The sequence below is a fragment of the Quercus suber genome, unplaced genomic scaffold (assembly GCF_002906115.3).
Source record: "Quercus suber isolate HL8 unplaced genomic scaffold, Cork oak 2.0 scaffold_263, whole genome shotgun sequence".
In the NCBI taxonomy this organism is placed as follows: domain Eukaryota; kingdom Viridiplantae; phylum Streptophyta; class Magnoliopsida; order Fagales; family Fagaceae; genus Quercus; species Quercus suber.
Window position 1 is genome coordinate 898,671 of NW_027069719.1, and position 12,852 is coordinate 911,522.

Below are 12,852 nucleotides of genomic sequence, written 5' to 3' on the forward strand. Positions count from 1 at the left end.
AAATCCTGCAAATTCCTTTCACAAGCCAACAAGCTCAAATTTTTCAAAAGAATATGAAACAATTTATATGGACTTATGGCAGGAGAAATATCATCACATATCCTAGATTGAAACACAAAATGCTTAAATTTCAATTTATGACAATTAGGACGAATGTGACCAGAGACACCACAAAAGTGGCAAACAGGAACAAATTTAGAAACATCAGTATTCCTAACAACAAGTCTAGTCTCAGATTTAGGTTTTTGCCTCAGCAAAGAACAATTTGGTCTAATATGACCAACAACACCACAAAGGTGACAGGTAGGCACAAAAACATATTTCTTTTGCACACTAACAGCAGGTTTAGACATAGTTTTAGAAACTTCAGCGTTAACATCAGAATTTTTACCTTTGTCTAACCTAGCAAAATAAGCCTTCTCTTTATTATTCCTCTTAAAAGGAGGGATATAAACTTTCTCAGTCTTAGACTTAAGAGAAACAGAAACACTTCTGTTATCAACAACAGGCTTGGTACTAGTCAAATTTTCAAGTTTAGTTTGAGACTCAACTAACTCTTGTTCTAAGCTTTTCATCTTCTCATCTTGAGAGAAAATTTGATTTCTCAAAAATTCATTCTTTTTATTAGACTCATCTAATCTAACAATCAATTCCTCATTTTCAAGATTAGCTAATTTTAACTCTTCTTTAAATTTCTTAGCAATTTTTAAAGATTTAGATAATTCCTTACAAAGAGTTTCAAAAGCATCAAAAAAATCAACAGAGACAATAGTGTCCTTTTTATTCAAAACATCACAGGCATCAATAAAATCAGCAGAAGCATGAGCAGAAACATGATCAGAAAGACACTTCAAATTATCCATGACAATAGGGGTCAAGGATCAGCTCTTAGATCAAAAGATCTAAAACAGAAGAGCTACCCGCTCTGATACTACTTGTAGAAAATTTAGACCACTTAAACCAACCAGATTGCGTAGCCTAGTTAATTAGCCAAGTTGTTACTTAGTCAAATTAAGCAATTCTAGGTTAAAACAATCAAACAATCATATCAAGAATATATAGCAGTGGAAAAGTAAATAACACAAGACATGATCACCCAGGAAAACCAAACCGATAAAAAACCTGGGGAGGATTTGACCTAGCTATCCTCAAGGTAAACCTGAATCCACTATGCGAAGAATTGAAGTTCATACAGAAGGACTACAAGCTCCCCGCTTGACTTCTTAATGCTACCCACCAGTAGAACTTACTGACACGACCACGTGCAAGCTCCGAATTCACGGACTCCTTCTTTCTTGGATTCTTTAATCAGCTACAAGCACCCCTACTTGATTATCTTTAAGCTTCAATGGTAGCAACCAAGTTGATCATCAAGATGTAGATAATATCTCCAACTTGAAAACCCTAAGTTTTGTGTAAAGGAAAACTCCTCAAAGATCTCACAAGATATTTACACAAAACAGCAATGTATGAGCAACAATACAATTGGAGCAACCCTCAAAAACGTGGCTAGGGTTTTGTTTATATACCTAGGGTAAAAACATAAAACCCTAAACGTTTAATGAAGTAGGGCTGAATTGGAAATTCTGCAGAAAATTCAACCTGTGCGATTTTCGATCGATCCAGTCTATTCTTCGATCGATCGAGCCAGGCCAAAAGTCCCAAGTACTTCTGCAGCCACTCGATTCCAACTTTACAATAATAAACCAACTTTGAGCAAGCCTAGGCAAGACTAAATACATTGTTTTGATTATAGTTTGCCAACATTACAAATTAGAGTTCTAAATACATAAAATCCTAAGACCTTAGAACCTAACATATCCTATTAGGGGTATCAGTTAGCAGTTAAGAAGAAAGGATCAAAGAATAAGAAGGAAGAAAAGAAGAACTAAACGACACAGACAAAGAAGAACTAAACGACACAGACGAGCTGTAAGGCCATTTAGATTAGTTGATAAACGGCATGTAGTTTAGCTGTTAATTTTATTCAAATTGTATCTCACGTGCTGTAACTAACCTTCACACGTGTTATAACTGATTTCCTTATGCTCTGGTTAGTTTGTTACATTCTGTTTTTGGGGTTTAGGTACAGAGGTGTATATAACCTTAGATCATGTACAGATTCATCATTATTACAATATCAACAGAAAGTTTCTCATCTTCTCTCCCAAACATTCTCTCTTTGTATTCATAAATTCTTTGCTTTCTTCATCTCTGTTTTGTTACATGGTATCAGAGCACGAGCCTTCTTCAATGGCGTCAAATACTCAGAATACTCAAATTGCTTCACCTTCCTCTTCTCAGCAAGAGCTGACTCCAATGGAAGATCCGCGAAGTCCATTTTTCTTGCACTACAGTGAAACACCAGGTGCGATTTTGGTTACTCAACCGTTGACTGAGGAAAATTATCCTATGTGGTCCAGAGCAATGATAATGGCTTTGGATGCCAAAAGCAAGCTCAGATTTGTTGATGGTTCTATCAATGCTTCGATGGCAGTCACTTAGAGAAGAAAGCTTGGTCCAAAAGCAATTCAATGATCTCTTCATGGATCTTGAATTCAGTTTCTCCTCATCTCACTGCTAGTGTAATTTACAGAGACACTGCGTTTGAAGTGTGGAATACTCTCAAGAAACGATTCTCTCAAGCCAATGGACCAAGAATCTCTCAACTTCAGAAGAAAATTTCAACTATGATGCAAGGTGCAGCTACGATTACAGGATTCTTCACTGATATTCAAGTTGCTTGGGATCAACTATTGAATTTTAGACCTTTACCATGTTGCTCATGTGGTAAATGCACTTGTGGTGTGAATGACAAAATCACAGCACTTCAGCATCAAGATTCACTTATACAGTTCTTAAATGGCTTGAATGATTCTTATTCTCAAGTTCGAACACAAATTCTCATGATGGAGCCTAGTCCTTCCATTGATAAGGCATTATCTTTAGTAATTCAAGAGGAAAGGCAAAGATGTTTGGGTTTCAATGTTGCTCCCTCAGTTGAATCAACTACTCTTACAATCAAAAATCAAGGATTCAATCAGGGAAATTCATTTCCAGGGAACAATAGGTACATCAGAGGAAACAATACAAAAGGGAGGCCTGTGTGTAGTCACTGTGGGAAGCTTGGCTATGTTATGGAGAAATGCTACAAGTTAGTGGGATTTCCTCTTGGTTACAAGCAGAGAGGTAAAGTGGCTATGGCAAATCAATTCTTGGTTGAAGGTGATCAAGGCAGTGCTGATATTCCACAGGTCAATTCATTCCCTTTCACTTCAGAGCAGTATCAACAATTGATCTCAATGCTCAATTCTCATGCATCTACATCTGGTGGTACCAATGATGCCTTACACTCAGCTAATTCTGCTCTTTCAGGTAATGTGCATAATGCTTGGTCTGATTTTGTTTCCTTAGATTTGCATCATTCAGTTTTTGCTATTAATCCTGTCAATAAGGCTGCCTATGGTAATGATGTATGGATTATTGATACTGGAGCCACAGACCACATAGTTCATTCCTTATCTTTGTTTACACATATCACTAGTTCTATATCAACCTTTGTTCAATTGCCAAATGGTGAAAGAGTCACTGTTACACACATTGGTACAATTCAAGTCACTACAACTTTGAAACTTGAAAATGTGCTATGTGTTCCCTCTTTCAATTTCAATCTAATTTCTGTCAGTAAATTAACCAAAACTCTTTCATGTTGCCTGGTTTTTCAATCAAATTTATGCTTTATCCAGGGCCTTACTTGTTGGAAGACGATTGGAATGGGTGAATTACATGACAATTTGTATTTGCTGCATACTACTCCAACTAGCAAATCTGTTTCAACAGCTTCTTCAACTCTTAAGTCTATTTTTAAATCTTTTGTTAGTTCTGTTTCTGAGTCTATGTCCATTCCTACTGTTACCAAGTCTTATCTTTGGCATATGAGGTTAGGACATGCCTCGGATAATAAATTCCATGCTTTGCATAATCTCATTTCTGATGTACAAACTTTTCACAGCAATAAGAATTGTATTCTTTGTCCAATTGCCAAACAGAAAAGACTTCCTTTCCCATCTTTTAATCACATTTCAGATAATGCTTTTGATTTGATTCATTGTGATATTTGGGGACCATTTGCTAAATTCACTCATGATGGCTTCAAGTACTTCCTTACCATTGTGGATAATGCCACAAGATCCACTTGGATTTACCTTATGAAATCCAAGGCTGAAACTAGACCTTTGTTGATCTCATTTTATAACATGATACATACACAATTTCATGCCAATATTAAGATCATTAGAACTAACAATGGCCCTGAATTTTTCTTAAAAGAATTTTATGACAACAAGGGCATCATTCATCAACACACATGTGTTGCCACTCCACAACAAAACTCAGTTGTGGAGAGGAAACACCAACACATTTTGAGCATTGCAAGGGCATTGAAGTTTCAATCTAATGTTCCTATATCCTATTGGGGTGAATGTGTATTGACTGCTGTCCATATCATCAATAGGTTACCTTCTAAAATACTGAACCAGAAAACTCCTTTTGAAAAACTTTATGGCAAACCTCCTTCCTTTGCTCATTTAAAAGTTTTCGGTTGCCTTTGTTTTGCCTCAACTCTTACTCATAACAGATTAAAATTTGATCCTAGATCTTCATCTTGTGTTTTTCTTGGTTACCCGTTTGGTGTTAAGGGTTACAAGTTACTTGATTTAACTACCAAAAGGATTTATGTTTCCAGAGATGTTCATTTTCTTGAAACTGTTTTTCCTTTTGTTTCATCTTCTCATTCCTCCTCTCCTCACACCAGCATTCCTTTACCTCATCTCTTCCCTTCAGTGTCTCACCCTACTACTTCTATGTTTGATTTTCCTAACCATGATGCTATTCCTTTTGATTCCAATACTTCTATCCCATCTTCTGCAGCTTTACCTGTTCCTAATTCTGTAGATTTACCTCTTGCTACTTATGCAGATAACATTTCTGCAGAATTACTTATCCATAATCCACTTTCACCTCTCCTTCCTTCCACCAATGTCCCTCCTGTTATTCCTTCCACCAATGCACCATCTGTTCCTCTGAGGAAGTCTTCCAGAGTGTCTAAACCACCTGCATACCTAACTGATTTTAAGTGTAGCACAGTTGTCAGTAATGAACCTGCTCCTTCTCTTTCTGCCAACAAGTCATGTACTCAATACCCTTTGTCCACTTATCTTAACTCCTCCAAACTATCCCCCTCTTATGCACATTTTTGTTCTCTAATCTCTACCATACCTGAGCCTACATATTACCATGAGGCAGTCAAGGATTCTAACTGGCAGGATGTTGTGGCATTTGAAATTGCTGCTTTGGAAGCAAATCAAACCTGGACTATTACACCTTTACCTCATCACAAAAGGGCTATTGGGTGTAAATGGGTTTATAGGGTGAAGTATAATGCTAATGGCTCTTTGGATAGATACAAAACTAGGCTTGTAGCCAAGGGTTTTACTCAACAAGCTGGTTTGGACTTCACTGGTACTTTTTCTCCGGTTGCTAAACTCACCACTGTCAAGACTTTGCTTGCTATTTCTACTGTGAGAGGCTGGCATTTGGTTCAACTTGATGTGAACAATGCTTTCCTTAATGGTACTCTCCATGAAGAGGTCTATATGCAATTGCCTCAAGGTTTTCACAGTAAGGGGGAGAACCTAGTTTGCAAGCTTCACAAGTCTTTATATGGTCTCAAGCAAGCATCAAGGCAGTGGTATTCCAAGTTCTCTACAACCATTTTAAAATATGGTTTCAAGCAATCAAAATCTAATTATTCTTTATTCACCAAGAAGGTTAATCAGACTTTCATAACATTGCTTGTTTATGTTGATGACATTCTCATTGCAAGCAATGATGTTCAAGCAGTGGAAGACCTTAAAACTTCTTTGAATCTTGAGTTCAAGTTGAAAGACCTTGGTAATTTGAAATACTTTCTAGGTCTTGAGGTTGCTAGATCAGAAAAGGGAATTTCATTATGCCAAAGGAAGTATGCATTAGGGGTTCTTAAGGATGCTGGTATGGAAGGTTGTAAACCCAGCAAAGTACCAATGGAGCAAAACTTGAAACTAAGTAAGTATCAAGGTGATTTATTGGATGATCCTGGAGTCTATAGAAGATTAGTTGGAAGGTTACTATATCTGACAATAACAAGACCAGATATCAGATATTCAGTCCATAAACTAAGCCAATTCATGGCTAAGCCTAGAAAACCACATCTTGATGCAGCCTACAAGATATTACAGTACATCAAAGGATCTCCTGGTCAAGGCATTCTTCTGTCATCAAAGTCTGATCTACATTTGAAGGCCTACACAGATGCAGATTGGGCTTCCTGTGTAGATACTAGAAGATCTACTACTGGTTTTTGTGTATTCTTGGGAGACTCATTGGTTTCATGGAAATCTAAGAAAGAATCCATAGTTTCTAGATCATCAGCTGAAGCTGAGTATAGGGCAATGGCCTTGACAGTTTGTGAAATGACTTGGCTATTAGCTTTGTTGAAAGATTTGGAAGTTGATCATCCACAACATGGTCTGCTCTTATGTGATAATCAAGCAGCAATCCACATTGGTGAGAATCCTGTCTTCCACGAGCGTACAAAACATATAGAAGTAGATTGTCACTTGGTTAGAGACAAGGTGCAAGAGAAGGTGATTCGTTTATTTTTTACTCCCACACATACACAGGTAGCAGACCTATTTACCAAAGCATTATGCAGCCAACAATTGAAGTTCTTAATTTCCAAGATGAGTGTATTGAACATACATAGCTCTGAGTCTCGTCTTGAGGGGGAGTATCAGTTAGCAGTTAAGAAGAAAGAAAAGAAGAACTAAACGACACAAACAAAGAAGAACTAAACAACACAGACGAGCTGCAAGGCTATTTAGATTAGTTGATAAACGGCATGTAGTTTAGCTGTTAATTTTATTCAAATTGTATCTCACGTGCTGTAACTAACCTTCACACGTGTTATAACTGATTTCCTTATGCTCTGGTTAGTTTGTTACATTCTGTTTTTGGGGTTTAGGTACAGAGGTGTATATAACCTTAGATCATGTACAGATTCATCATTATTACAATATCAAGAGAAAGTTTCTCATCTTCTCTCCCAAACATTCTCTCTTTGTATTCATAGATTCTTTGCTTTCTTCATCTCTGTTTTGTTACAAGGGGCTTGGATCTTCCAGATATTTTTCCAAAAATTCCGCTGCTCAATACCTGAGGAAGAGCTTCGTTGAGAGCTAAAATTTGCCGAAGCCAGGAATCTATAAGCACTACGAACACTGAAGGAACCATCAGAAGTTAGGGGCCAAACCAGGAGGTCTTCAGCACTACCATCACTAACTTGAATCCGACTTACCATCCTTGCCTCCCATGGATAGAAATTCTCCTCAAGCTTACCTGGATCCCATATTCGTGTATCTGGATAGAACAAATCACTAACCCGAGACACAGAGGACTTTCTTCTTGGAGAAACAATTTTGTTGTAGGTCAGGTTTGGGAGCCATCTATGCTTCCACACATCAATCCCATGTCCGCTGCCCACACACCTAATAACACACTTCTCAATGACCTCCCGAACCTATAAGATAATCCACCAAGCATATGAACACTTTTAAGGAACCGAAGCGTCCATAATACTCCCATGAGGGAAGTATTTCACACTAAACACCTTGTAAAGCAAAGTGTCTTTCTGATGGATCAATCACTACACTTGTTTAGCCAAAAGAACATAATTAAACTTTTGGATATCTATGAAGTCCATCCCACCAATTGACTTAGAAGTGCACAAGGAACTCCACTTCGCCTAATGAATATTTTTTCAATCACCTTGCCCCTACCAAAATTTGCGAATCATTGCTTCAATTTTCTTACACAGACTAGTCGGCAATTTAAAAACACTCATCGAATAAGTAGGAATGGATTGAATTACAGCCTTGATCATAACCTCCTTTCCTGCTTGAGACAAAAGTTTTTCCTTCCAACCTTGCATCCTAGCCCATATCCGTTCTTTCACTTTAGTAAAACAAGCCTTCTTTTCCCTACCAATAAAGGATGGAAGCCCTAAATATTTTTCATAGTGTTGGATGGTAGGGACATTGAGGGCCACTTTGATTGCATCCTGCATTTGTGTATCTGTATTTCCACTAAAAAATAGCATAGTTTTCTCCTTATTAATCATTTGGCTTGAAGCCACTTCATAGATATCCAACAACGACTGGATCTTGAGGCACTCCTCCAATGTCGATCTGCAAAAGATAAGACAATCATCTGCAAAGAAAAGGTGAGTAAGTTTTGGTCCATTCCTACATAAGGAAAAACCCTCACTTTCTCCATCCAAGGCTAATCTCCTGAAAATGGCATTTAAACCTTCAGCATAAAACAAGAATAAGAAAGGGGAGAGGGGATCGCCCTATCTTATGCCCCTAGAAGGAGTAATTAAACACTTCGGCTCTCCATTAACAAGGATTCAATAAGTCACAATACAAATACACTTCATAATTAAAGTCACCCATGAATCCTGAAACCCCATCTTCAAAAGAATCTTCTCAAGGAAAACCCATTCCACTCGATCATTGGCCTTACTCATATCAAGCTTTAGGGCCATAAAACCCTTCCTCCCTATGCAATTAGTATTCATATGATGTAAAGACTCAAAGGCTACCAATATAGTATCAGTAATCAATCTGTCAGCAGTAAAGGTACTCTGTGTTTCTAAAATAATGGAATTAAGCAATGGTTTAAGGCAATTGGCTATCACCTTACTAACAATCTTATAAATCACATTACATAAACTGATAGCCTAAAATTTGAGACCTTTTAAGGATTATTAACTTTTGGAATCAAAGTAATGAAAGTATGGTTAATAGATTTCAAGATAGCACTTGAATTTAAGTTGGACAAGACCGCTTGATGAACATCCACTCCCACATCCGACCAATAAGTTCGAAAAAATAATGGAGGTAGACCATCTGGCCTTAGAGCCTTCAAAGGTGCCATCTCCTTAATAGCAGCATCCACCTTATCAGAAGTGTAAGGTCGGGCTAACTTTACCCTCATCTCTTCAGTAACAACTGTATCAACCCCATCAAGGATACGATCAAAATCATGAGAATGTGAGGTTGTGAACAATTGAGAATAGTACTCAATAAGCAAACCCGAAACTTGGTCCTCTTCTTCATGCCAGACATCTTCATCATCCTTTAAACACTTAATGAATTTTTTCCTCTTCTTTGAGTGGCTGTCCCATGAAAAATTTTTGTATTTTTATCCCCACTTTGCAACCATTGAATATGAGAGCGCTAGTGCCACATCTTCTCCTCCTTTTCAAACAAAACTGAAAATTCGAATTTGATACGAGCAGCTCCTTATAGCTCCCAGATCTGACCGACTCCATCTCTGCCTTCCATAATTGTTCTTTAAGCTTCTTTATATTATCCTTTACACTTCCAAAGTGATCCCGGTCCCGAGCCTTCAACATCTTTTTACACTTCCTCAATTTCCTTGTGGCAACATACATCGGAGTACCCACGACATTACAATCCCAAGCTTTTGTGACAATTTCCTTACACCCCGGATCTGTCAACCACATTGCCTCGAACCTGAAAGGTTTCCTTCTCCACCTTTGTGCCTCCTCATTAGAGTCAAAAGCTAGAATAGTCAACCTGTGATCAAAAGTAAAGCAATGCAAATGATGAATTCTAGCAGTGGGAAACTTAGCCAACCAATCATAATTAGCCACCCCTCGGTCTCACCTTTCCCAAATTAATTCATTTCGATGTCTTCCATGCCAAGTAAAATCTAGCCCTGAATACCCTAAATTCACAAAACCACATTGATCCAACACATCTCTAAACATTTGCATTTAACTATGAGCTCTCGAAGCACCCCCTTTTTTATCCTTTACCTCTAGCAATTCATTAAAGTCGTCAAAGCAAACCCAAGGAAGCTTTGGTTTGGAATTAAGCATTCGGAGCATATTCCACCCTTAAATTCTATGATTAGTATCCAGCTCTCTATAAAAACCCGTTAATTCTTAAGTTCTCTTTTTAAGATTCTGTTATGTGGATTTTTTCTAATGAGATGGAAGTGTATTTTTTAGTTAAGTAGGCACATAATTGAATTTTAAAAGAGGAACCTAAAGAACAGCACCTAAGATACTGTACCTAAATTTTGTCCTAAAACATTAGGATATTAGTTCAACCAGAACATTTGAAGGTACTAAAATAGTTTTTTCTTACAATTATCATTATATTGGTTACGTTAAGTTTCTTATTACACTGCTATTATGTATATAATTTTGAAAATTACTATTGGATACTACATATATATAATATATGTAGGGTCTCAATTTTCAGACTAAGCCCAAAAATGAATGGGATTTTGGCCAAGTGGACCCAGTACAATGAATTTGTAGAGAGCGGGTCAAAGAGCTGGATTTGAGTGCATGGATAACAGTTAAAATGGGTTTTTATGTTGATCAAGTGGAAATGAGCTAAGTTTATCGAAGAAAGCTTGTCCTCAGCACAATCTGAGGAGCTCTACTTTCGTGTATATTAGGTGGCAATGGTTGCGAGAGTTCTTGAGATCGCCATGATGCTTTCTCTCTCTCCTCTTCCACCTCTTTTTCCTCTCCCTCCATGGTGGGTTTCTCCTATTATATAGTCCTCTTTAAACGATCTTGGCCTTCCACTTATTGATCATCCAAGCCTATACTTGAGTGCCTGTCCCATTAGATGCCCTCTTTGGCGTTCTGTGAGTTGCGGTAACCGAGATAGTACTGTTCAGGAGTCATTTCCTCATCAATGCGGCCAGGACGTTACTTGTGGGCATTTAATGTAAAGGTGACAGTTTTTCCTATAATTGCTCCTCCACCATGCTCCCATGGCTGGTCCATTGTATTTATCCTTCCTTTTAAAATGCTCTGGGAGGCTGCCTTAGGTGGTGTGCCACTCTCCCCTTCTATGATCTTGGTTGACCGAGGACAAGATCGTCCTCGGCGATGTTCCTCAGCAATTTGGGCTTTCTTTGTTCATCCTCGGACATTCCTTCCTCCTTGGCGTGGGCCTTGGGCTCATTATGAAATGGGCCGGGGTTGCCAAATTCTTTGGCCCCACAATATCAATTCACAATCATTTTTCATGAAATTCTACTAAATACAACACAAACTAAAATAATAAATTGGCCCAATAGTATCTCCTAAATTGAATGGGGATAGGTGCGTAGGATCGTTCAACTTAATTATAATTTGTTACGTTCAAGATCCTGGCATACAAAATATCTGAATAGAAACAGTATAAAAAATATGCTTATTAGTTTAGAGAAAAAAAACTAAAAAAAATCTAAAGAATTTAATTTATATAGAAAGCTAATAAAAGCAAAATTCAATTTTGAATCTAATTAGTAATGGACCGTATATAGTCATAGTGTGTGTGTGTGTGTGTGTATTAGGTTTTTTTTATAGTTTATTTATATTGAACTCTTCATTTTCTACATTGAATTAACTTACTTGACACAAAAATTTAAAAAAAAAAAACTTATATTAGATGAGATACGTAGTAGAAAATTAAGCTTTAATTGAATTCTAATTTTTACACTAATTAACTAGCTTGGCACAAAAATTTAAAAACTTCGATTAGATGGAACACGTAGTACAAAATTGGACTCTAATTGAATTCCAATTTGAAGTCTAGTTAGATTTTCTCTTAGCTTAATTCAAATTAGAGTTCCAATTTTGCGCCATGTGTCCTAAATTATTTATTCTGAAAGAGTTTTATTTCTTAATTTTATAATCAAATGTGGGACTACATCATAAATATTTATTCAAGTGAGTTATTAAGTACAAAAACCAAAGAGTTAAGAATAAATGAATCGTAAAAAAATTAAAAAAAAAAAAGTGGACAATTTATAGTTTATACCTAATAATATCCTTACAAAATTTTTTAAAGAGTTAACAAAATATAAAAATGACTACCAATAGTATTTAAATTATATATATATATATATAAATATTATATTATACATCTTATTGTATATCTTTAAGTATATTCATGCATATGCATGGAATTACTACTTGAGTGCCTGTCCCATTAGATGCCCTCTTTGGCGTTCTGTGAGTTGCGGTAACCGAGATAGTACTGTTCAGGAGTCATTTCCTCATCAATGCGGCCAGGACGTTACTTGTGGGCATTTAATGTAAAGGTGACAGTTTTTCCTATAATTGCTCCTCCACCATGCTCCCATGGCTGGTCCATTGTATTTATCCTTCCTTTTAAAATGCTCTGGGAGGCTGCCTTAGGTGGTGTGCCACTCTCCCCTTCTATGATCTTGGTTGACCGAGGACAAGATCGTCCTCGGCGATGTTCCTCAGCAATTTGGGCTTTCTTTGTTCATCCTCGGACATTCCTTCCTCCTTGGCGTGGGCCTTGGGCTCATTATGAAATGGGCCGGGGTTGCCAAATTCTTTGGCCCCACAATATCAATTCACAATCATTTTTCATGAAATTCTACTAAATACAACACAAACTAAAATAATAAATTGGCCCAATAGTATCTCCTAAATTGAATGGGGATAGGTGCGTAGGATCGTTCAACTTAATTATAATTTGTTACGTTCAAGATCCTGGCATACAAAATATCTGAATAGAAACAGTATAAAAAATATGCTTATTAGTTTAGAGAAAAAAAACTAAAAAAAATCTAAAGAATTTAATTTATATAGAAAGCTAATAAAAGCAAAATTCAATTTTGAATCTAATTAGTAATGGACCGTATATAGTCATAGTGTGTGTGTGTGTGTGTGTATTAGGTTTTTTT